This window comes from Ranitomeya imitator, chromosome 2 (assembly GCF_032444005.1).
Source record: "Ranitomeya imitator isolate aRanImi1 chromosome 2, aRanImi1.pri, whole genome shotgun sequence".
Classification (NCBI taxonomy): domain Eukaryota; kingdom Metazoa; phylum Chordata; class Amphibia; order Anura; family Dendrobatidae; genus Ranitomeya; species Ranitomeya imitator.
In genome coordinates, this window is record NC_091283.1 from 309,020,782 (window position 1) to 309,048,458 (window position 27,677).

General features: G+C 41.7%; 1 long non-coding RNA gene across 1 annotated transcript in view; it reads right to left on the minus strand.

Moving 5' to 3' along the window:
- Positions 1–8,864: 8,864 nt before the first annotated feature.
- Positions 8,865–27,677, minus strand: part of LOC138667408 (uncharacterized) — a 41,567-nt gene continuing 22,754 nt past the window's right edge. The window contains exons 3-5 of the long non-coding RNA XR_011318745.1: positions 15,729–15,871; positions 10,406–10,631; positions 8,865–9,586 (exon numbers count right to left, since the gene is read on the minus strand). This is a non-coding gene — a long non-coding RNA (uncharacterized lncRNA). The remainder of the gene's footprint in view (positions 9,587–10,405; positions 10,632–15,728; positions 15,872–27,677) is intronic.

The window sequence follows — 27,677 nt, forward strand, 5'->3', positions numbered from 1 at the left end:
GTCCCCGTGTAAGGTGGTATGGTATGCGGGAAGGGGAATCTGACTTTCAGCAGGGTCACAATCTTGCTGTGTAGCGTGCACGGGGAATGTTGCGTTATGGGTCAATGTACCAGCAGACTCATCTATCACTGGCTGGGTAATGGGCAGGATGAGGATGAAACAGATATGGGCCCAAAGAATAAAGTGGGCTAAATGCAGTTCAAAATTGGTAACAGGACTAACCAGGGGGCATTGCTTTGTTCAATGGAGGACAACTGTAATGAGAGGCTGACACAGAGAGTAGGCCCAAATCAGTAAGTAGTCTAAATGCAGTTCAAAATTGGCAACAGTAGTAAACAGGCGGCACAGCTTTGTTCACTGGAGGAGAATGGCTGAGTGGCGCAGCCAGACACTACAAGTAGGCCTTACACCACAAAGTTGGCTCGACGCAGGTTAAAAAAAGGTTACATGGGTACACGGTCTGCATTGGTGTGCTCAGTGGAGGACAATTGGAAGGAGGGACCGCAGAAAGACTTAGTAGGCGTAAAATAACAAAATAGGCTCTATGCAGCTTTGATTATGTGGCAACCTGGAGAACACCTTGGAGCGGCAGACACCATCTCTACGACCCAGACCCAACTTGTAGGCCTAATGTAGTGTTGTTTCAACAACTACTTAACATGAGAATGAAGATTGAAGCAATGGAGAGGCAACCTGGAGAACACCTTGGAGCGGCAGACACCGTCTCTACGACCCAGACCCAACTTGTAGGCCTAATGTAGTGTTATTTCAACAACTACTTAACACGAGCATGAAGATTGAAGCAATTCAGAGGCAACCTGGAGAACACCTTGGAGCGGCAGACGCCGTCTCCACGACCCAGACCCAACTTGTAGGCCTAATGTAGTGTTGTTTCAACAACTACTTAACACGAGCATGAAGATTGAAGCTATGGAGAGGCAACCTAGAGAACACCTTGGATCGGCAGACACCGTCTCTACGACCCAGACCCAACTTGTAGGCCTAATGTAGTGCTGTTTCAACAACTACTTAACACGAGCATGAAGATTGAAGCAATGGAGAGGCAACCTGGAGAACACGTTGGAGCGGCAGACACCGTCTCTACGACCCAGACCCAACTTGTAGGCCTAATGTAGTGTTGTTTCAACAACTACTTAACACGAGCATGAAGATTGAAGCTATGGAGAGGCAACCTGGAGAACACCTTGGAGCGGCAGACACCGTTAGTAGGCCTTACCGAAGTAGTAGCCCCAATGCAGTTTTCAAATTCCTATAGGCTGAAAACCAGACTATTGACGCTCAGCTTTTTTCAGAGGAGGACAGCTGTATTGAGTGGCGCAGACAGACACAGGTAGTAGGCCTTAAACAAAAAATTTGGCTCAATGCAGTTTAAAAAAGGTTACAGGGGTACACAGGCAGCATTGCTCTGGTCAGTGGAGGACAATTTCAATTATGGACCGCAGACAGACTTAGTACGCCTACAATTAAAAAAAGGATGCTCTATGCACTTTAAAATAGGTTCCAGGGGTACACGGGCAGCAGTGGTCTGGTCAGTGGAGGACTATTGGAAGGAGGGACCGCAGACAGGCTTAGTAGGCCTAACATAACAAAAGTAGGCTGTAGGCACTTTAAAATAGGTTCCAGGGGTACACGGGCAGCAGTGGTGTGGTCAGTGGAGGACTATTGGAAGGAGGGACCGCAGACAGGCTTAGTAGGCCTAACATAACAAAAGTAGGCTGTAGGCACTTTAAAATAGGTTCCAGGGGTACACGGGCAGCAGTGGTCTGGTCAGTGGAAGACTATTGGAAGGAGGGACCGCAGACAGGCTTAGTAGGCCCAACATAACAAAAGTAGGCTGTAGGCACTTTAAAATAGGTTCCAGGGGTACACGGGCAGCAGTGGTATGGTCAGTGAAGGACAATTTCTATAATGGAAAGCAGACAGGCTTAGTAGGCCTAACATAAAAAAAGTAGGCTGTAGGCACTTTAAAATAGGTTCCAGGGGTACACGGGCAGCAGTGGTCTGGTCAGTGGAGGACTATTGGAAGGAGGGACTGCAGACAGGCTTAGTAGGCCTTACATAACAAAAGTAGGCTGTAGGCACTTTAAAATAGGTTCCAGGGGTACACGGGCAGCAGTGGTCTGGTCAGTGGAGGACTATTGGAAGGAGGGACCGCAGACAGGCTTAGTAGGCCTAACATAACAAAAGTAGGCTGTAGGCACTTTAAAATAGGTTCCAGGGTGTTATGACCTGGTGGTTAGGACAAGAATGGACCTGATGGTCAAGAGCACCCGGAAAGACCTGATAGCTACAAAAACAAAGGACAAGCTTTGGGAAGTGGAAACTCTGCTGACCGCAATCCCTAATCCTATCACACACACTAGAAATAGCCGTTCATTGCTCCTAACGCTCCCTATGCAACTCGTCACAGCCTCAGAACTAGCTAGCCCTAAAGAAGGAAAATAAAGCCTACCTTGCCTCAGAGAAATTCCCCAAAGGAAAAGGCAGCCCCCACATATATTGACTGTGAGTAAGATGAAATCACAAACACAGAGATGAAATAGATTTAGCAAAGAGAGGCCCGACTTACTGAACAGACAGAGGATAGGAAAGGTAACGTTGCGGTCAGCACAAAAACCTACAAAAAGCCACGCAGAGTGTGCAGGGAAAAAAAACCTTCGGCACCGACTCACGGTGCGGAGGCGCCCCTCTGCGTCCCAGAGCTTCCAGCAAGCAAGGCAATATTCACAATAGAAAGCTGGACAGAAAAAATAGCAAACAAGAAAATAGCAAAGAGGAACTTAGCTTCTGCTGGAGTAAACAGGTACCCAGAACGATCCAGGAGCGAACTAGACCAATAGTACAACATTGACAGCTGGCATGGGGCAAAGATCTAAGTGGAGTTAAATAGAGCAGCCCAATAACGATTTAGCCTCGTCACCTGTGGAAGGAAACTCAGAAACACCCACAGCCACCAGAGGAAGTCCATGGACAGAACCAGCCGAAGTACCATTCATGACCACAGGAGGGAGCCCGACAATAGAATTCACAACAGTACCCCCCCTTGAGGAGGGGTCACCGAACCCTCACCAGAGCCCCCAGGCCGACCAGGATGAGCCAAATGAAAGGCACGAACCAGATCGGCAGCATGAACATCGGAGGCAAAAACCCAGGAATTATCTTCCTGACCATAACCCTTCCACTTGACCAGGTACTGGAGTTTCCGTCTCGAAATTCGAGAATCCAAAATCTTCTCCACCACATACTCCAACTCCCCCTCAACCAACACCGGGGCAGGAGGATCAACGGATGGAACCACAGGCGCCACATATCTCCGCAATAACGACCTATGGAACACATTATGGATGGCAAAAGAAGCTGGAAGGGCCAAACGAAATGACACAGGATTGATAACCTCAGAAATCTTATATGGACCAATGAAACGAGGCTTAAACTTAGGAGAGGAAACCTTGATAGGAACATAACGAGACGACAACTAAACCAAATCCCCAACACGAAGTCGGGGACCCACACAGCGCCAGCGGTTAGCGAAATGTTGAGCCTTCTCCTGGGACAATGTCAAATTGTCCACCACATGAGTCCAAATCTGCTGCAACCTGTCCCACCACAGTATCTACACCAGGACTGTCTGAAGACTCAACCTGCCCTGAAGAGAAACGAGGATGGAAACCAGAATTGCAGAAAAACGGCGAAACCAAAGTAGCCGAGCTGGCCCGATTATTAAGGGCGAACTCAGCCAACGGCAAAAAGGACACCCAATCATCCTGATCAGCAGAGACAAAGCATCTCAGATATGTTTCCAAAGTCTGATTAGTTCGTTCGGTTTGGCTATTTGTCTGAGGATGGAAAGCTGAGGAAAAATACAAATCAATGCCCATCCTAGCACAAAAGGATCGCCAAAACCTCTAAACAAACTGGGAACCTCTGTCCGAAATGATGTTCTCCGGGATACCATGTAAACGAACCACATGCTGGAAAAATAATGGCACCAAATCAGAGGAGGAAGGCAATTTAGACAAGGGAACCAGTGGACCATCTTAGAAAAGCGATCACAAACCACCCAAATGACCGACATCTTTTGAGAGACGGGGAGATCCGAAATAAAATCCATAGAAATATGCGTCCAGGGCCTCTTCGGGACCGGCAAGGGCAAAAGCAACCCACTGGCACGAGAACAGCAGGGCTTAGCCCGTGCACAAGTCCCACAGGACTGCACAAAAGAACGCACATCCCGTGACAAAGAAGGCCACCAAAAGGATCTAGCCACCAAATCTCTGGTACCAAAGATTCCAGGATGCCCAGCCAACACAGAACAATGAATCTCAGAGATAACTCTACTAGTCCATTTATCAGGGACAAACAGTTTCTCCGCTGGGCAGCGGTCAGGTCTATTAGGGTATGTGTCCACGATCAGGATGGCCGGCGGTATCGTCGGAGCGGCTTAGCCGCTCTGCGGTAAGCCCCGCCCCCTTTCTGGGACGCGATGATGCCGGATGTGTTCACCGCACACATCCGGCATCATCGCTCCCCACCATAGGGCCCTGTGCTATATCTTGCGGCGACGCAGCGTCGTCGCAAGATATACGGACATGCTGCGATCTGAAAAGACGCGCAGCATGTCCGGAGTCGCAGGGCCGCCGCGTGCGTGTTAACACGCATAGTGGAGACGGGATTTCATTAAATCCCCTCCACTATGCTGTAACATCTGGACGCTGCGTGTCTGACGCTGCGGCTCTATGCAGCGTCAGACACGCAGCGTTTCCTGCACGTGGACACATACCCTTAGCCTGAAATTTTTGCAGCACCCGCCGCAAATCAGGGGAGATGGCAGACAAAATTACCCCCTCTTTGAGAATACCCGCCGGCTCAGGAACACCCGGAGAGTCAGGCACAAAACTCCTTGACAGGGCATCAGCCTTCACATTCTTAGAGCCCGGAAGGTACAAAACCACAAAATCAAAACGGGAGAAAAATAACGACCATCGAGCCTGTCTCGGATTCAATCGTTTGGCAGACTCAAGATAAGTCAAATTCTTGTGATCTGTCAAGACCACCACGCGATGCTTGGCTCCTTCAAGCCAATGATGCCACTCCTCGAATGCCCACTTCATGGCCAACAACTCTTGATTACCAACATCATAATTGCGCTCAGCAGGCGAAAACTTTCTAGAAAAGAAAGCACATGGCTTCATCACCGAGCCATCAGAACTTCTTTGCGACAAAACAGCCCCTGCTCCAATCTCAGAAGCATCAACCTCAACCTGAAACGGGAGCGAAACATCTGGCTGGCAGAACACAGGGGCAGAAGAAAAACGACGCTTCAACTCCTGAAAAGCTTCCACAGCCGCAGAAGACCAATTGACCACATCAGCACCCTTCTTGGTCAAATCAGACAACGGTTTAGCAACACTAGAAAAATTAGCGATGAAGCGCCGATAAAAATTAGCAAAGCCCAGGAACTTTTGCAGGCTCTTCACAGAAGTCGGCTGAGTCCAATCGTAAATGGCCTGGACTTTAACAGGGTCCATCTCGATAGTAGAAGGGGAAAAAATGAACCCCAAAAATGAAACCTTCTGAACTCCAAAGAGACACTTTGACCCCTTCACAAACAAGGAATTCGCACGAAGGACCTGGAACACCATTCTGACCTGCTTCACATGAGACTCCCAATCATCCGAAAAGACCAAAATATCATCCAAATACACAATCAGGAATTTATCCAGGTACTCTCGGAAGATGTCATGCATAAAGGACTGAAACACTGATGGAGCATTGGAAAGCCCGAATGGCATAACCAGGTACTCAAAATGGCCCTCGGGCGTGTTAAATGCTGTTTTCCATTCATCGCCCTGTTTAATACGCACAAGATTATACGCCCCTCGAAGATCTATCTTGGTGAACCAACTAGCCCTTTAATACGAGCAAACAAATCAGACAGCAACGGCAAAGGATACTGAAATTTGACTGTAATTTTATTAAGAAGGTGGTAATCAATACAAGGTCTCAAAGAACCATCCTTCTTGGCCACAAAAAAGAACCCTGCTCCTAACGGTGATGACGACGGGCGAATATGGCCTTTCTCCAAGGATTCCTTTATATAACTCCGCATAGCGGCGTGTTCGGGCAGAGATAAATTGAACAATCGGCCCTTAGGAAACTTACTACCAGGAATCAAATTACATAACCAATATCCAAAAAAAAGTGGACTCACCACCTCCAATAAATCATATAATACCAACCAACACCCTATCATAAAGGGTGAAAAAGAGGCATTAAGCGCTAATGATGTATTAAAAAACTTAATATTTTATTATTACACAAAAAACAATAAACAATAAAAACTTCAAGACAAGAAATTACAAAGAAATTACTGATATGGCGCATACAAGAGAAGGAATAAACGGACAAGACTGCAATATATTATGACACCTTCAAAATATGTTCATGGGAACCAGCCCTATACAGATAAAGAATATTACATAAAGCGGCAGGCACATATCAAGTTTGATTGCTGAAAAAACGCATCTGGCTAATGAATTGACATGTAAGTATATCTGCTATAATAATTAAAACTATAAATTACCTCGTATAAAATACTTTGGTTTTAATCAAAAAACACATATCAATATAGACGTATGTGCACCACCTGAAAACCAGGGGAGAAAAAGAGTTTTTTTGCAGAAAATCACCAGAATGTATTAAATAAGCAGTAGTGACAAAACACCCATTACTCAAAAAATACTAGTATTTATGGTAAACAAATTGAAAATAAATAAATCCGCACCATTAGCAGGTAAAATAAAGGTGCCTAGTGCTGTGCAAAACAACGCAAGTGTGTGTCAGCAGTAGAAAATACTAGTATTTATGGTAATAAATATTTTTTTGAATATAAATATATCTGCACCATTAGCATGTAAGATAAAGGTGCCTAATGCTGTGCAAAACAACACAAGTGTGTGTCAGCAGTAGAAAAAGCTATAGGCAGGATGTAAGCGTGTCTGCTACGCTAAAGAAAGTGCCAGGTACAAAATAACAAACAAGTATGTTGAAAGAAGATATGTATTAGCAGCTAAATCCTGTATACCTCACTGTGAGTCCTTCCTTGTGTGCCCATCAGCGACCCCGACAGCGCCGTTTCGCCTGGTGGCTTCTTCAAATGGGGGCATGTATGTGCGCTGCCTAGCCCCGTATATTTATAACCCTGCTCACAGCTGAGTCTAATGTCGGCATTCGTGGTTCTATATTGCGCATGCGCCGACAACCGAAGCTCCCACATAGAAAGTGAAGTCTTCATAGACTCCGCACTGGGGATGCAAGCAAGAAGCGCTCAACATCGCCGATGATGGGCGGAGTAGGAAGACAAAGGGAAGCTCTTATCTGCGCATGCGCCTTCCAAGTGCCGAGGTAGAATCGCAACTATACAATACTGGAAACAGGAACACATGGGCTACTTGCACAGTGAACAAGTCTGTATGATCATGTTCACACACCACCAAGAAACCTGAAGACACAAAAGAGAATAGTAAAACCAAAAACACTCAGTTTGAAAAAATGTTGCAGTAATCCGCAAGTGCTAGTAAAGATGTAAAAAAACAGGGTATTTGGTTGATACGTTTTTTGCAAAAAATGTATACTAAGCTGCTCTACCAAACTTCACGGTATACCCTTATCAGAGCAGTCCTAACTAATGTATGCAATCCCTATCTGATGTATTTAAAAACCTGATCATCTGTATATTACCTGTGTGAACAGGGTTCAGAGAGGAAAAATCCATGTGTGCATACAGGGTAGAACAGCTTTTGTGCAGATAGCCCAAGAGGAGTGGTGGAACTCCCCAGTCTTGTAGACACAAGAGAACAATTATGGAAACAGGAACACATGGGCTACTTGCACAGTGAACAAGTCTGTATGATCATGTTCACACACCACCAAGAAACCTGAAGACACAAAAGAGAATAGTAAAACCAAAAACACTCAGTTTGAAAAAATGTTGCAGTAATCCGCAAGTGCTAGTAAAGATGTAAAAAAACAGGGTATTTGGTTGATACGTTTTTTGCAAAAAATGTATACTAAGCTGCTCTACCAAACTTCACGGTATACCCTTATCAGAGCAGTCCTAACTAATGTATGCAATCCCTATCTGGTGTATTTAAAAACCTGATCATCTGTATATTACCTGTGTGAACAGGGTTCAGAGAGGAAAAATCCATGTGTGCATACAGGGTAGAACAGCTTTTGTGCAGATAGCCCAAGAGGAGTGGTGGAACTCCCCAGTCTTGTAGACACAACAGAACAATTATGGAAACAGGAACACATGGGCTACTTGCACAGTGAACAAGTCTGGTAGAGCAGCTTAGTATACATTTTTTGCAAAAACGTATCAACCAAATACCCTGTTTTTTTACATCTTTACTAGCACTTGCGGATTACTGAAACATTTTTTCAAACTGAGTGTTTTTGGTTTTACTATTCTCTTTTGTGTCTTCAGGTTTCTTGGTGGTGTGTGAACATGATCATACAGACTTGTTCACTGTGCAAGTAGCCCATGTGTTCCTGTTTCCATAATTGTTCTCTTGTGTCTACAAGACTGGGGAGTTATCCACCACTCCTCTTGGGCTATCTGCACAAAAGCTGTTCTACCCTGTACGCACACATGGCTTTTTCCTCTCTGAACCCTGTTCACACAGGTAATATACAGATGATCAGGTTTTTAAATACATCAGATAGGGATTGCATACATTAGTTAGGACTGCTCTGATAAGGGTATACCGTGAAGTTTGGTAGAGCAGCTTAGTATACGTTTTTTGCAAAAAACGTATCAACCAAATACCCTGTTTTTTTACATCTTTACTAGCACTTGCGGATTACTGCAACATTTTTTCAAACTGAGTGTTTTTGGTTTTACTATTCTCTTTTGTGTCTTCAACTATACAATACTATAGAATAAGCTATACTGGCTAAAAAGATAATGCTACATGCGCTCCAAAATAAGTGAACGATTCAATAAAAGAATTAACCCTGTGTAAACTAGTGATACCGCACCTATAAAGTGAGTGTATACGTATATAAGAAATATAACAACTCTGCCATAATATGATGACAATTCTATTAATATAAACAGTAATATGAATATTATACTAAAAATAAGAATATTAAGTATATACATTACAAAAAAGGTATATATGGTAACTGTAATAAGTAAACCCACAAGTACATGACATCAATAAATAATAAAATAATAAAACTATAAAGAACACCATTATATTAATCAATGTGTGAATTTTAAAGGCAGTGCATATATTAAAAATAAAAGTCCAGAAAACCAGATATTGCAAGAATCAAAATATCCATAAAAAATAAGTTGGAAATGGGAGAAGAGAGAATATACAGAGCAACAAACATGTTAAAACTATAGAGGGTATATGTTCTTCTTATAATGTTGTTGACGAAAATTCTCTGTCCCAGGATAATTCCGTTAGTGCTCAAAATCTTCAAAATCTAGAGCTCGCTCATCTTCAATAAGGAATAAGAACAGAGATATATTTCATAACAGACCCTTCATGAACTAAGATAAGAAATAAAAAATAAATAAGTAATAAATTATTAAAATATGACAAGCAACACACAACACAAGAACTATATTAAAAGCAGGATAGACGGGAAATTATTCTTAATCTGGTTTAGAGACCTCAAATTGCCAGAATGAACATCACAGAAAGGCATTAAAGCCTAGGCTCTCATTAAGGCCTTGCGGGGCCATAGTGCCTAGTAGGAATATCCATTTGCTTTCTTTCTGAGCCAGAATTTTACCAATATTACCTCCTCTAAGACCGAGACATACTTGGTCTATAGCTTGAACTTTCAGACCTGATGGATCACATTTATGATACAATCTGAAATGCCTTGGTAGCGTTTTAAGGGTACTGATATCATCACATATGGCTGCTTTTCCAATATCCCTTATGTATTCCCTTGTCCTCACTCTCAATTCACGCGTTGTCAAACCTATATAGATTTTATTGTACGGACAACAGGCATGGTACACTACTCCTTTTGACGTGCATGTTAGGGTCTTCCAAATCTTGTAGACTTTTGTTCCTTTATAGTTCTCAAATGAGGTACTTTTAAAATGGTTATTGCACGCCTTGAAGGAGTTGCATGGGAAAAAGCCATTTAGTTCAGTCCTAGATTTTTTTATAGGAATTTCAGAGTAGTGACTATGCACCAAATAGTTTCCTAAATTTCTAGATCTTTTAGGTGTCATTAGGGGATGGCTAGGTTGAATATTCTTCAGGATTGGGTCCGATAGTAAGACCCCCCAATGTTTTTGCATGATGGACACCAATTCTGGCCATTGTTTGTTGTATTCGGTAATGAACCTTACCTGGTTATTTTTCTCTGTCTTTTCTTTTTTCTTCTGGGTATATAGAAGGTCTTCCCTGGAACATCTTAATGCCTTTTTAAAACCTCTTTTTATTTGCCTGTTACTATACCCTCGATCTTTTAATCTTCGAGTGAGGTCCTCTGCTTGATGTTTGAAGTCTTCTTCTGTAGTGCAGATCCTCTTGATCCTCATAAACTGTCCTGTAGGGATTCCGTTTAGAGTCGACCTATGATGGGCAGAAGAGGCACATAAAAGGGTATTCGTAGCTGTAGGCTTTCTAAAAACATCTGTAACAACCCTTCCGTCCGGGAGGGCCTCTATTTTAAGATCCAAGAATTCTACCTTTCTACCGCAGTTATAGGTCAATTTAATGTTCAAATTATTTTGGTTTAATCTTTCCATCAACATACGTAGGTTATCCAGAGAGTCCTCCCAGATAAATAGGACGTCGTCTATATAACGACTCCACCCGTGAATTGCCTCATTACCCAGAATACCATCATCCTGGAAAATCTTGCGCTCCCAAAACCCCATAAAAAGATTTGCATAAGCGGGGGCACATTTGGCCCCAAGGCTGTTCCTTGCATTTGCATGTAAATATCCTTATTGAAAATGAAGACATTGTGTTCTAATATAAATTTCAGTAATGCCAGTAGTAATTCAATTAGGGGTGGATCTAGGTTGCTTTCGTATAAATAATGTGAGACAGCATCCAACCCGTCAGAATGTCTGATAGAGGAATATAGTGCCTTTATATCTGTTGTGACAAAAAATGCCCCTTCCTCCAACTGTACGGAGTCTAACCTCTGCAACATCATTGTTGTATCTTTTATATACGAAGGCAGAGACAAAACGAATGGTTGTAGATAGTGGTCTATAACTGCACAGACTGTCTCACATAATCCCTCTACACCCGACACTATAGGTCTCCCAGGGGGGTCTACTGGGTCCTTATGCAGTTTTGGCAGAATGTAAAAAGTAGCCATCTTCGGTTGTAATTTACTGATCACTTCAACAAATTTCTTGGGGATAATTCCATCTTCATATGCTGTTTCTAAGATACCCACCAAATCCTGTTGGAATTGTGTCAGGGGATTGAAACCCATTTTTTTGTAACATCCTTTTTTATTTAGGATCTTAGCTACTTGTTTCTCATAAAGGGAGTTGGGCCATATGATTATGTTTCCACCTTTATCAGCTCTTTTGACTACTACATCATCAAAGGACTGTAGTTCCCTCAGGGCTTTATTCTCTTCTACACTCATATTAGAAATCCAATTAGGAATAGACGGCAAGTCCTCTACCTCTTTAGTGACTAGTCTTGTAAATATCTCCACAGCTGAGCATGTACTTAGGCTAGGGAAAGTTTTAGATTTACCCATAAGGTGGAGTGGAAACTTACCCTCTTTATATTTTTCATTCTCTTTACTTTCAATTGTCTTTTTATTGAATTTTTTTTTAGAATAATATAACAGCTATCGGTAACAGTTAGCATAACATGTTGCCTAGTTTGAAATACATGAATTACATGGTAGGCATAACTGTTCACTTTAAATGAGGACATAAAAGAAGTAAATAGAAGGGGAGACAACAGGGTAGGGGGGGAAAAGGGTGGGGAGCGGCAGTTCCTTGGGTCAATTGTGTATTCATGATGATATTGTGGAGAGAAATGTCGATCTAGTTCTAAATAGGGTCCAAGATCTCCAGGTATTGTGAAATTTATCGATGGTATGATTTATTTTTGAGGCTAGTTCTTCTGTGTGGTAAAGCTGTTCAATCTTGGAATATATTTGTTGTGTAGTAGGTATTGTTTTTGAGTTCCAAAATTTCGGAAACAGAGTTTTTCCTGCCGTCAGGATGAATTGTGCCAATTTGGAAGCATTCCTATCATCTGGCCAGATTGGCAAGTTTAGGAGGACAAATTCTGGCTTCAGGACAGTACATTTACCCACTATTTCGTGTATGATAGATTCCAACACCCTCCAGAAAGTGGAAAGTATTGGGCAAGACCACCATATATGTTTGTAGCTGCCTTCACCTGTTCCGCATCTCCAACAGTTTAAAGACGAGGCACGGCTCCATTTTTGCATTCGATTGGGTGTCACATACCATCTAGTGATAATTTTAAATGAGTTTTCCTGAATGCGCACGCATTTAGAGGGACCGTGTGAATGTCTGTATATATGATTAATTTGTGATTCAGAAAAGGAGGTACCCATGTCCTTTTCCCATTTCATAATATAGGCTCGTTTCAGCGATGTTTCCAGTTTTAGTATAGATTGGTATATTATTGAGAGGATACGAGTTGGTGGTAGCTTTCTGGCACATAGTGTTTCATAGGAGGTCAGGGGTCTATTGAAGTCGACCGAATGGTGACTCTGGCGAAGAAAATGTGTGAGTTTACCGTATTGCAAGAATGTTAGACCTGAGAGTCCGGTGATTTTGCGTATTTCTTGTAGGGAAAGAAGGGTTCCATCTTCACATAGTCGCTCCAATGAGATGTGTGCCGCTTGGTTAGGCAGTGAGTCTAAAATGTCTATGACTTTTGTTAGTGGAGAGAGGGAAGGGATCAGGGCACGATGAAGTTTACCCCATATCTTTAATGTAGCTAGTGTATGTAGATTTTTTGATTTAGTTAGAGTCGGGTCATTGTTTTGCCCTAGCAGAATAGAGCGTAGTGGTAAAGGGGACATTGCTTCTTCTATTTTGAGCCATTGTTTGTCTTCTGTGTTTCTGATCCAGTGGATCGTTCTAGATAAGTGCGATGCTTGGTAGTATTTTACAATATCTGGTGCACCCATTCCACCCATATCTTTTGGTAATGTAAGAGTTTTGAAATTAATACGCGGTTTATTTTTGTGCCAGATATATCTAAGAAATAGGGAGTGTATTTTAGCTAAGAAAGAGTCGGGGACCTGGATAGGGATCATATTAAACATATACAGAAATTTTGGTAGGATAAAACTTTTTAAGATGTTTTTTCTCCCAATCCAGGATAGAAAATTGTCCTTCCAGGACCTAAGAGATGAAGTCGTATCTCCCAATAGACGATTATAATTAAGAGTGAAGAGGTCTTTATCAGTAGCACATAACTGAATGCCTAAGTATGTTAAGCTTTTCTGTTGCCAGGGAAAAGGATATGTAGACTTGATGTAGTTCACCTCTCTGGTTGGTAGGCCTATGTTTAGTAATTCGGATTTTGTTTTGTTCATTTTAAAATTTGATAGTTTACCGTAGCGCTCTAGGATATCCATTATGGCTGGCATACTTTTTAAGGGTTTTGAAATTACTAGTAAGAGGTCGTCTGCAAACGCTGCTGTTTTGTAGTGGTTGCCGCAGATCTGCATGCCCTCTATGTCTCTGCATTGTTGTATGGCTTGTATGAGAGGTTCTAGGGACAGAACAAAAAGTAGCGGAGACAGTGGGCAGCCCTGTCTGGTACCGTTTAGGATTTGGAATGAGTCAGTGAGAAATCCATTTATTCTGATTTTCGCTGTGGGGTCTGAATACATGCCCATAATTGCCTTTATTGTTGCAGGGGGTTGTTGCAGGGGTAAGCTAAATTTTATTAAAGTTTCCTGTAGGAAGATCCAGTCAACCCTGTCAAAAGCTTTTTCAGCATCTATACTCATTAGTGCAATCGGAATCTTTTTTAGTTTGGCATATTGTATCAAGTGTAAAATTTTATATGTGTTATCTTTCCCCTCTCTACCTTTCACAAATCCAGTTTGGTTTAAGGAGATTAACTGAGGCAGCACGCCCGCTACTCTATCCGCCAACATTCTCGCGTAAAGCTTTAGATCCAGATTCAACAATGATATGGGTCTATAACTACCACATTGTTCTGGATCTTTCCCTTCTTTATGAATTAGTGAGATCCTTGCTTCAAGAAGTTGGCGTGGCGCCTGCTCACCTCCCTGTAAGGCGTTACACATTTTGAGAAGGTAAGGGAGCAAGATTCCGGCATTGGACTTGTAATAATGGGCCGTGAAGCCATCAGGGCCCGGAGCTTTCCCCTTGGGGCACTTCGACAGGGCTGACTGGAGCTCCACAAGAGTAAATGGTTTAATTAGTAGTTCTTGTTGGGTTGTTGAGAGGGATGGGAGATTTAAGCTTTTTAAGAATGTTTGGATGTCATGTTTCCTCTGGTTTTTTCTTGTCCCTCTTCATTAAGGTGCAATTGGTAAAGGGATTTATAATAGTTTAAAAATTCTTTTTCTATTTGGGAGTAATTTTGGGTTTTAGAACCGGTTCTAGTTAGAATAGAATGAATAAATGTGCGTGCTTGTCTTCTCTTGATTAATGACATGGATAGTTTTGAGGCTTTATCTCCATGCACTAGTATGTGATTTTTCCAAGAAGTGAAAAATTTAGCTGATTGCTGTCTAAGAATATCCTTTAATCTTTGTCTTTTTTCTGTGAGTTCTGTTAGGCTCTGTTGTAGTAATGTTTTCTTGTGTTGGGATTCTAGCCGTATTATTTTTATTTTTTATTTTATTCAGGTAAGACGCCAGTGATATCAGTTCACCCCTTATCACCGACTTGTGCGCTTCCCAAAGTATTAATGGTGATGTTTCGGCTGTATTGTTTAATTCAAAATATGTTTTAATGGCTTTAATGATACGAGGTTTAATGGTGGGGTTGTCTAAGAGGGAATCGTTTAGTTGCCAAGATCTATTGGGGGAGAATTCTTTGGACAGGAGCAGCGAAGTTACCACTACCGAGTGATCTGAGAACAGCGAGGGGATAATGTCTGCTTTTTGGATACTAGATAACAATGATCTAGGTGCAAATAAGTAATCTATCCGGTGATAAGAACCATGTGGGCGTGAGAAAAAAGTATAGTCTCGTTCAGTCGGATGTAAATATCTCCAAATATCTATGAGGTTTAAGGAAAGAAGAGCTTGCTTTAGTCTTGCCAGGTCTTTTAGTGAGACCGCACTTTTTTTCTTTGTAGTATCTATGGAAGGTTCTAAGGCCAGGTTGAAGTCACCCCTAGTATGAGAGTACCTTCTCTAAAAATCTCTTATTTTCTTAAACATAGACAGGAGCCATTTTAATTGTTTCTTGTTGGGGGCGTATATATTACAGATCGTAACAGCCACTTCCGCCAAAGTTCCTTTTATCATTAAATAGCGGCCATTTATATCTGCCATTTGGTCTTGGAGTAAAAATGGGATTCCTTTAGCTAAGGCTATGGATACTCCTTTGGATTTTGCCTGGGGGGAAGTGGCATGGTACCACCTGTCATAGTATGCTTTTTCAAATGTAGGAACTTTATTGCTAGTGAAATGCGTTTCTTGTAGGAGTGATATGTCAATACCTTTTTTCTTAAAATGTGAGAGGGTTTGGCCTCTTGGTATCGGAGAATTGAATCCATTGGTATTGGAAGTGAGCAGCTTAAAGACCTTCTGGTTGTCAGCCATGTGGTTGTATTTCCCAGCGATAGTGTGCGTCCCAAGGTGCCTGGAGGAACATAGTAACATAGTTAGTAAGGCCGAAAAAAGACATTTGTCCATCCAGTTCAGCCTATATTCCATCATAATAAATACCCAGATCTACGTCCTTCTACAGAACCTAATAATTGTATGATACAATATTGTTCTGCTCCAGGAAGACATCCAGGCCTCTCTTGAACCCCTCGACTGAGTTTGCCATCACCACCTCCTCAGGCAAGCAATTCCAGATTCTCACTGCCCTAACAGTAAAGAATCCTCTTCTATGTTGGTGGAAAAACCTTCTCTCCTCCAGACGCAAAGAATGCCCCCTTGTGCCCGTCACCTTCCTTGGTATAAACAGATCCTCAGCGAGATATTTGTATTGTCCCCTTATATACTTATACATGGTTATTAGATCGCCCCTCAGTCGTCTTTTTTCTAGACTAAATAATCCTAATTTCGCTAATCTATCTGGGTATTGTAGTTCTCCCATCCCCTTTATTAATTTTGTTGCCCTCCTTTGTACTCTCTCTAGTTCCATTATATCCTTCCTGAGCACCGGTGCCCAAAAATAAATCTTTATTTTTATATAGCGCTAACATATTCCGCAGCGCTTTACACATTATCATCATTGTCCCCGATGGGGCTCACAATCTAGATTCCCTATCAGTATGTATTTGGAATGTGGGAGGAAACCGGAGTACCCGGAGGAAACCCACGCAAACACGGAGAGAACATACAAACTCTTTGCAGATGTTGTCCTGGGTGGGATTAGAACCCAGGACCCCAGCGCTGCAAGGCTGCTGTGCTAACCACTGCGCCACCGTGCTGCCCAAAGGAAGAGAAGGATGAGGAAGGATGGGGGAGGGAGAGAGAGGGAGGGCGTAGAGAAATTATGAGAATAAAAAGTTAGAAATTGGAGAAACATAACATAGTGCCAATTCAGGCGTAACATTTCGAAATATGATATCAAAATATTGAGGTAATGCCCGCTGGTAGGAGGCAAAATAACTTGTAACAGTAGCTACATTTTAAAACTTGTGATATTACTTTGAGCTATAGAGAATATTTATAAAAAAGAGAAAAAAAAAAAAAGAAATGAATAAGGAGAAGAAATGGTCAAAAACCAGGGTATGTTCTACAAATTACTCCCAAAGGGTCTCAGTACAGCTAAAACCGACTAATTTCCAGGTCAAACTTTCAAGTGTCTTGATCTTTGATAGGAGTCGATTTGGGTCCTTTGCGCTTTGATTTCTGGGACTTAGGAGTTGAGACCTGGTGCCAAGGGGCGGGAGCAGGTAAAGGTTGTAATTGAGCAGCTGCATGGAATGTCTCGATGTCGGGGTATTGGTCTAATGAGATGTTCAGTTCCTTGCATAATTTTTGTATTTCAGCAGAGGTTCTGGCTTGTAATCTTTTATCTTCAGTGATGACTTGTATTCCAAATGGGAATAACCAACGGTACTGAAGTTTTTTATGAAGTATCGCATCGGTGAACGGTTTTAACAAATATCGTTTCTTTAGGGTGATTGCTGACAAGTCCTGGAATAGTTTGATCTGCGTGCCTTCGAATTTGATGTCCTGTGCTTCTCTCGCACGCCTCAACACCAAGTCTTTAGTGCGAAAGTCTAAGAATCTGCATATTATATCTCTAGGCGGATCTCCTTGCTTAGGTTTGGGACGGAGTGCTCTATGAATTCTTATGATTTCCATGTCTTTGGGATCTTGTTCCATTAATAGGGAACCGAAGATTTCAGTTGCTGCCTTATTTAAGGCTTCAAAGGCGACAGATTCCTGCAGGCCCTTTATTCGAATATTATTCCTGCGCTCCCGGTTCTCATGGTCCTCTAAAGTAGCTTGGACGATTTGTAGTTGTTCTTCCTGAGCTTTAATACAGGTCAAAATAGCATTAGAGTGATCTATGCAGCTGTTTTGAGTGTTTTCCAGGGTCTCTAGTCTATGGCCTTGTTGGGATATTTCCTGCTTGATATCTGCCAATTCTTTTCCAATAGGCCCCAGTGCCTCGGATAGGATCCGTTTAATGAAGGAGCGTGTCACCGGTTGGTCTCTATAATCAGAACCTATGTCCGAATCGCTTTCCATGTCTGTATCTGTTTCCCCTACTAGTGCTGGGTTAGCAGGGTAGTTTGCTTTGTTGTCACTGGGGTTAGTAAGACGCTTTTTTAGATATTTATCTAGGTCTGATTGGGTGGCCTGTGAGTTTGTCTTAGTTGACCTTGGTGTCTTCGTACTGGTTTTGACCATTGTGTATCTTGTAAAACACAAAGAAAGCAACTGATTCCTCCTTTTACCAGCAGGCAAAATTTCTATTGCATCATATTACTGGAATATTTGCACTGTAGCTCAATCATTAATTTAGTTATCACTGTCCCAGCTATAGAAAAGAAGAGCTACAGTTCTTTTAAGTGGCCACTAGGTGTCAGTGTCAGCTCACTTAATTATTTTCTCCCACTGTAATAGTGCACTATACTAGCAAGTCTCTTGTTGGACTGGCTGGACTCTTGTTCTTATATAGGTATAGCGTTGATGAGAGGTTAAATATTAAATGGTTAATAGAGTTCAACCTCTCATTCAGATGCGGATCACAATTTTCAGGTATCCGGTTTTAAGGTCAGACTTGCAAATGGTTTTATGTGTCAACTGTAGTTTCAGTTCAGTTTGTGTAAGGTTAACTGTTCTGAGCTACCAGCTATGTTGGTTACTAAAGAGTGTATTGTGCTCTTGGGAGCGGGATAGCAGGTGAAGAGGTCTACAAGAGCAACTGGAGGTAAGGGTACTCCTGCCTCAGATCTGGGATGTAGCAGGTGCTGTTACCAGCAGAGAGAAACACATTAAAGGATGATATAACGCCTGGTGCAGTGGTTAACTAAGCTGGATCCCCCTCTCTCCACACCTCAGACACTGAGCGATAGTCAGAACGGAGTCAGCTAAGGGGGAGAGCCTAGGACAGATAGAAAAGGGGTCCAGTTTCTTGTGCTCTATCGTCAATCACAAACACCTCCTCGTATCGGAATTAGTCCCCCTGGGACGATATCTCCCTGTGGGTCAGATGGCTGCCAATCGCTTCCAACAGGGCCCCTGCACCACAACAGTCAAACGCCAGTGCCGGATCTGAGGGGGTATCAGAGGAGGCCAACAGCCGAGGGGAAGCGCGACCCAGGACAGGGACGACTATACCTTCAGAGAGCCTTCTCAGTCTGCCGCCTGTGTGTAGTCCAAGATGGCGCCTGCCTCCTCGCACCGCACCCCCCCTCAGCACAGGGCCGACCAGCGGAGGCACCGGTGAGTTGTCGCTAGATCCGGGGCAGCGGCCGCTGCAGTCGGCGCCCCTCCACTCCGCTCTCCCAGGTGCGCCCCTCCACTCCAACGTTCTCCTGGTGATCGCGGTGAGGGCGCCGGCGGTCAGCGACGGAGATGCTGGAGCCGCTCCAGGGAAGCTGCTCCGGGGCACTCGACCAGCAGGTGTCAGATGGCATCCTCCGCGGTGTATATTCTAAAGTCGAGGTTCCGGTGCAGGCGAGGGGGGGGGGGAGGGAGAGCCAGGCGGGAAAGCGTCCCCGGTGCGTCCGCAGTCCGCTCACCTCCTGCAGGGTCTTCCACCAGTAATCGTTCCTCCCTGGCAAGAAACACCGGCCCCCAGCAGTGAGGCGCGAGTCTCTCCACAGTCTCCTCTATCCGACCTCCTCTCCGTGGAGGGGAGATAAGCCGCAGGTCTGCGAGCAATTGGCGGGCTTTTTCTTCTCCAGTCAGGCTTTAGGCCTGCCTGTCGGCCTCAGGATTCCAATGTGCTTGGAACGCGGATTTGCGACCAATATGAGGCACAGATGTCTTTAGAGTTCAGAGGCAGATATATAATGCCCTCCGGATGCGTGGATGAGTCCACAGACTCTCGGATTCATTAGATTATAATCTCCCACAGAGAAGCTCGTGGAAAGTGAGTCCTGCTCCCTCAGTTGCTAGCCACGCCCCCCCATATTTTTCATTCTCTTCCAAGAGGTCTTCCAAATCTTTTAAGGCTTCCATTTCCATACTATTGCAATCAAAACCATCCAAATCACTTTTATGATGTAACTTCTGTAGAATAATTTTGCGTGCAAACAAATGCACGTCTTTTACTACTTCAAATTTATCTAAATGTGAGGAGGGAGAAAAAGTCAAACCCTTTTCTAAAAGTTTTAATTGTGACTCACTCAAAACATGATTAGACAAGTTAATTACCTTTGATTTATCATTATGCCGTTTATTCATTTTCCTCTGATTGAAGATATCTGGGTATTTCCGTTTTTCCCGATTATTAGCCCTTGTGCGCATCTGGTGTTCATTTGAACTCTCTGCTTCGCTGCATGAGGTACTGCTTTCAGCAAAGGAGGTATGATCTCGTCCTGAGCTGTTATAATTTCCTCCGCCTTCTTTTTGCTTTTTTTTGGGAAGCTGCCATCTAAAAATTTTATCAGATTCAAAATCGGCCATGTCCCTTTGGAATTTTTTCAATTTGAGCTCGCTTATTTCATTTTCCCACTTATCAATATCTTTCCCAATAGAATTAATAAAACTCTCCATTTTATCGACAGCCAGATGTTTTTTAATATTTTTATGTAGTTCTTCAATATTGGCATCTAGGATACTGATACTAGCCGCATTTTTGTCCACTATAATTTTAATGAATTCCAGGGAGCATGTTAAAGCTGCTTTTTTCCATCTCTGGATTAACTCGGGGTCTTCCAACTCAAAAGAGGGGTACACTTGTACTCTTAGGCCCCTGGGGACAATGCTCTGTGCCAAATAATTTTCTAGAGTGGCCCTGTTCCACCATAGTTTCGTCTTTCTGTGTATGGCATTCTTATATTGCAAAGTAAGGTCTTTATTTTCTACCGTCAATTCCTGTGATACCAATGTAGCTCCTTGCTTGAATAAATCTGTGACTTTGGACCGCCAAGTGGTTTCCCTGGCTTTCAGGTCTATCATATATAATGCGGATACTCTGTTAGAAAACAGAAAAAAAGTCTTATGCATAACTAATATCCAAAAAAAAGTGGACTCACCACCTCCAATAAATCATATAATACCAACCAACACCCTATCATAAAGGGTGAAAAAGAGGCATTAAGCGCTAATGATGTATTTAAAAACTTAATATTTTATTATTACACAAAAAACAATAAACAATAAAAACTTCAAGACAAGAAATTACAAAGAAATTACTGATATGGCGCATACAAGAGAAGGAATAAACGGACAAGACTGCAATATATTATGACACCTTCAAAATATCTTCATGGGAACCAGCCCTATACAGATAAAGAATATTACATAAAGCGGCAGGCACATATCAAGTTTGATTGCTGAAAAAACGCATCTGGCTAATGAATTGACATGTAAGTATATCTGCTATAATAATTCAAACTATAAATTACCTCGTATAAAATACTTTGGTTTTAATCAAAAAACACATATCAATATAGACGTATGTGCACCACCTGAAAACCAGGGGAGAAAAAGAGTTTTTTTGCAGAAAATCACCAGAATGTATTAAATAAGCAGTAGTGACAAAACACCCATTACTCAAAAAATACTAGTATTTATGGTAAACAAATTGAAAATAAATAAATCCGCACCATTAGCAGGTAAAATAAAGGTGCCTAGTGCTGTGCAAAACAACGCAAGTGTGTGTCAGCAGTAGAAAATACTAGTATTTATGGTAATAAATATTTCTTTGAATATAAATATATCTGCAATGAAGATCCAGGAAATGAAGAGAAATAAAGTGGCACTCACCCGATATTACTATATGAGAAATGTCCTTTATTCAGAGTATACACTCACAGACATCTGGTGGAGAGGCGGCTTGGTAGGAAGGAAGGTGCAAGAGGAGGCAAGAGGACGACGGCCGTTTCGCGCCTGCGCGCTTCAACGGGTCCAGGTGCGTGAATTAAGAACGTCACATCCTATATAGAGGACTAAATATCTTGGTGTGAACAGGTGATACCATTAAAAACATATTTGGATACAAACACCAAATTATGCTAATAAGCACAAGCATAAACGCTTTCTGTATATACTATACATAATGCTAATACAGTAAATATAATTCTTACAGGAAAATAGACATGTCCAATTTGTCATTCAATCCTATTGCGCCTTGCGCATTCGTTTCAATAATCCACCTCGCTTCTCGTTGTAGCAATGCATTACCCCGATCTCCTCCATTCTGGGGATTTTTTACGATTTCCAAGCCTGCAAACCGCAAAACATTCAGGTTTGCGTTATGTATATCGCGCATATGTTTGATAAAGCGGGGACAGCCCTTCCCAGAGGAGACCGAACTATAATGTTCTCTAAACCTATGGTAAAGTGGGCGGATAGTTTTACCGATATAGAAGGAATGGCATGGGCACATAATTAAATAAACCACATACTGTGATTTACATGTTATTAATTGACGGACTGTGTGACAGATGGGACCGATATGAATGGGATTATCAAGTAGTCTAAATCGACAATAACTGCAGTTTCCACATTTGTGGTTACCTGTAGGTTGCAGTTCCCTCAACCAATTTGAGTTTTCAATGATTGACAAGCGGTTTTTCACAATGAGATCCCCCAAATTTTTTGTTCGTCTGTAGGCGAAAATTGGGTGATTTTTTGTCAAAGATGAAAGTTCCCGATCAGACTGCAAAATGTGCCAGTTTTTCTGTATAGCCGCATAAATTACTTTATTCATCGGGCTATGCATAAACGTAAATACAAATTTATGACTATCACTGTCACTAGGGGAACTTTTTATTTTTTTACGATTTTTGAGCAGGTCTTCTTGTACTAATTTTCTAACCCTATTTTCAGCTACAGACAGAATTTTAGGGGGATAATTTCTTTCCAGAAAATTGGTTTTGAGTTCAGCTATTTGTTTATCAAAAACTTCCTCATTATTGATAATTTTCCTATATCTAACCATCTGGCTGTAAGGTATGCTGTTTTTTGTGTGGAAAGGGTGAGCGCTATTAAAATGTAATAAACTATTTGTCGCTGTCAATTTTTTATGTACCGATGTGTTAATTTTACCTTCGGCTATCTCGATCTTGACATCTAAAAATTCAAGCGACAAGCCCCCAAATACGGCGGTAAACTGCATATTATCATCATTATTATTATTGAGATAAGAAACGAAATTCTCAAAATCCTGTTTTGAGCTGTCCCACACAATAAAGACATTGTCTGCAAACCTATAATAGGCACGTATGAACCGTAAAAACGGGTTATTAATAGAGGTTATGTACCGTTCCTCAAATACTGCCAGAAATAAATTCGCAAAAACACATGCGACCGGCGTGCCCATTGCGGTTCCGGTTCGTTGTAGGAACCATTTATTAATGAACCTAAATGCATTGTGGGATAATACAAAGTCCAGGCTTTCAGTGATAAAATCAATGAAGTCCTGGTCTTTATTACAATTCTGTAATATCAAACGTATTGCTTCGATGCCTTTATTGTGGGGGATCCGTGTATACAAATTCACGATATCGATTGAGACCAATGAAAAAGTGGGCTGCCAGTCTAAAGCGCGTAAAGCTAGTAAAAAATCCCCAGAATCCTTAACAAAGGAGGGAACTTTATGCAGCAGGGGTTTGAGCAACCAATCCAGGAATTTAGACAAGGGCTCCGTTAATGAGCCAATGCCCGATATTATGGGTCTTCCGGGCGGTTTAGTAGCATGTTTATGAATTTTTGGCAAACTGTACCAGTTAGGGATGGTAGGATGCTCAGGAAGCAGTTTCTCTGCTTTATTTTTTAATAGAACGCCTTTTGTTACATATTTATTTAAATGCGCTCTCAATTTTTCTTTAAATTTCGAGGTAGGATTGAAATCTAACGGAGTATATGTGCATCTATCATTCAACTGGGACATTGCCTCCTCAATATAGTAACTTCTATCAAGAATAACTATATTGCCCCCCTTGTCTGCTTTCCTGAATATTGTGTCATTCCACTGCTGCATTTCATGAATAGCATTCTCCTCTTCCCTTGACAAATTTTTTTGGGGACGGCGATATAGAATGGCTTCCACGTCCTTTATCACCAAGTCCTGGAATAAGTCTACAGCATTTCCTGGTGAGATGGGAGGCATAAACGTTGATTTTGTGCCCCCTTTAAAAGGTTCTATACTGGGGGTAGCCTCTGTAATAATATTTAAATCACGTATTGTGGCCATTGATTCATCCAGATTGGCAAGGAGCCATGCATCTTCAATATCTTTCTGATCAGTAGGTGGAAAAGCCATGAAGCCTAAACTCCCAATACGGGCAGGACTTTCTGTGGAAATATCAGAAGAGGATTTTTTCTCTTTAATATTAGAAAAAAATTTTTTTAGATGCAGCTTTCTTGTGGCTTTGAACAGATCGATCTTGAAATCTGTAAAATTAAATTCCTCTGGGATGCAAAAATTTAAACCCAACGATAGTACTTTTTCTTGCTCCTGGGTCAAAGTTCTCTTAGACAAATTAATTATTTGCAATTTATTATTATCAGTTATCACTTTCTCCAGGATACTTGTTTGCGTTTCTTTTGTGGGTTTCTTTTTTCGTCCACCTCGTCGGGTCTTTTTTCTAAAGGGATATCACTGTGAAGGCAAACAGCTATGGCTCCTTGATTGTCTGGACCCTCTTCTACCCCACTAGAATCAGAGTCCGTTACCCATCCGTCTCTTTGCGTTTTTCGTTTATTAAATTTTCTAAAAGATTGATTTCTTTGAAAATTTCTCTTTTTGTTACTAAACTTGTTCCAGGAGAAAATCTGCCCAGTGGCAAAATCATTTTTGTCTCTCAAAAATTTATCTTTTTTCTTTTGTTTTGTTTCAATCTGTATTAAAACCAATTTTTTATTTAATTTTTTTAAAAATGCCTTATTTTGAATTTCTGCAACACGTGAACTCAGCTCTTGTTTAGCTAAACAAGAACTGAGTTCATGTGTTGCAGAAATTCAAAATAAGGCATTTTTAAAAAAATTAAATAAAAAATTTCTGCACGTTAGCTAAACAAGAACTGAGTTCACGTGTTGCAGAAATTCAAAACAGCATACCTTACAGCCAGATGGTTAGATATAGGAAAATTATCAATAATGAGGAAGTTTTTGATAAACAAATAGCTGAACTCAAAACCAATTTTCTGGAAAGAAATTATCCCCCTAAAATTCTGTCTGTAGCGGAAAATAGGGTTAGAAAATTAGTACAAGAAGACCTGCTCAAAAATCGTAAAAAAATAAAAAGTTCCCCTAGTGACAGTGATAGTCATAAATTTGTATTTACGTTTATGCATAGCCCGATGAATAAAGTAATTTATGCGGCTATACAGAAAAACTGGCACATTTTGCAGTCTGATCGGGAACTTTCATCTTTGACAAAAAATCACCCAATTTTCGCCTACAGACGAACAAAAAATTTGGGGGATCTCATTGTGAAAAACCGCTTGTCAATCATTGAAAACTCAAATTGGTTGAGGGAACTGCAACCTACAGGTAACCACAAATGTGGAAACTGCAGTTATTGTCGATTTAGACTACTTGATAATCAGATTCATATCGGTCCCATCTGTCACACAGTCCGTCAATTAATAACATGTAAATCACAGTATGTGGTTTATTTAATTATGTGCCCATGCCATTCCTTCTATATCGGAAAAACTATCCGCCCACTTTACCATAGGTTTAGAGAACATTATAGTTCGGTCTCCTCTGGGAAGGGCTGTCCCCGCTTTATCAAACATATGCGCGATATACATAACGCAAACCCGAATGTTTTGCGGTTTGCAGGCTTGGAAATCGTAAAAAATCCCCAGAATGGAGGAGATCGGGGTAATGCATTGCTACAACGAGAAGCGAGGTGGATTATTGAAACGAATGCGCAAGGCGCAATAGGATTGAATGACAAATTGGACATGTCTATTTTCCTGTAAGAATTATATTTACTGTATTAGCATTATGTATAGTATATACAGAAAGCGTTTATGCTTGTGCTTATTAGCATAATTTGGTGTTTGTATCCAAATATGTTTTTAATGGTATCACCTGTTCACACCAAGATATTTAGTCCTCTATATAGGATGTGACGTTCTTAATTCACGCACCTGGACCCGTTGAAGCGCGCAGGCGCGAAACGGCCATCATCCTCTTGCCTCCTCTTGCACCTTCCTTCCTACCAAGCCGCCTCTCCACCAGATGTCTGTGAGTGTATACTCTGAATAAAGGACATTTCTCATATAGTAATATTGGGTGAGTGCCACTTTATTTCTCTTCATTTCCTGGATCTTCATTGCTTCTTTGTTGAGCACCACCCTAATGCTATTGATTATCGCATGCCGCAGTGGTTCTGAATTGAGTCTTCATTTTCCAGCGCTGTTGATTTGCAGTCTAGGCGAACTCCACGTTATATCACATTTGTGGAGAAAACACTTGGTGCCATTCTATCTTCACTTTTATATCTGCACCATTAGCATGTAAGATAAAGGTGCCTAATGCTGTGCAAAACCACACAAGTGTGTGTCAGCAGTAGAAAAAGCTATAGGCAGGATGTAAGCGTGTCTGCTACGCTAAAGAAAGTGCCAGGTACAAAATAACAAACAAGTATGTTGAAAGAAAATGTGTATTAGCAGCTAAATCCTGTATACCTCACTGTGAGTCCTTCCTTGTGTGCCCATCAGCGACCCCGACAGCGCCGTTTCGCCTGGTGGCTTCTTCAAATGGGGGCATGTATGTGCGCTGCCTAGCCCCGTATATTTATACCCCTGCTCACAGCTGAGTCTAATGTCGGCATTCGTGGTTCTATATTGCGCATGCGCCGACAACCGAAGCTCCCACATAGAAAGTGAAGTCTTCCTAGACTCCGCACTGGGGATGCAAGCGAGAAACGCTCAACATCGCCGATGATGGGCGGAGTAGGAAGACAAAGGGAAGCTTTTTAATATATGCACTGCCTTTAAAATTCACACATTGATTAATATAATGGTGTTCTTTATAGTTTTATTATTTTATTATTTATTGATGTCATGTACTTGTGGGTTTACTTATTACAGTTACCATATATACCTTTTTTGTAATGTATATACTTAATATTCTTATTTTTAGTATAATATTCATATTACTGTTTATATTAATAGAATTGTCATCATATTATGGCAGAGTTGTTATATTTCTTATATACGTATACACTCACTTTATAGGTGCGGTATCACTAGTGTACACAGGGTTAATTCTTTTATTGAATCGTTCACTTATTTTGGAGCGCATGTAGCATTATCTTTTTAGCCAGTATAGCTTATTCTATAGTATTGTATAGTTGCGATTCTACCTCGGCACTTGGAAGGCGCATGCGCAGATAAGAGCTTCCCTTTGTCTTCCTACTCCGCCCATCATCGGCGATGTTGAGCGTTTCTCGCTTGCATCCCCAGTGCGGAGTCTAGGAAGACTTCACTTTCTATGTGGGAGCTTCGGTTGTCGGCGCATGCGCAATATAGAACCACGAATGCCGACATTAGACTCAGCTGTGAGCAGGGGTATAAATATACGGGGCTAGGCAGCGCACATACATGCCCCCATTTGAAGAAGCCACCAGGTGAAACGGCGCTGTCGGGGTCGCTGATGGGCACACAAGGAAGGACTCACAGTGAGGTATACAGGATTTAGCTGCTAATACATATCTTCTTTCAACATACTTGTTTGTTATTTTGTACCTGGCACTTTCTTTAGCGTAGCAGACACGCTTACATCCTGCCTATAGCTTTTTCTACTGCTGACACACACTTGTGTTGTTTTGCACAGCATTAGGC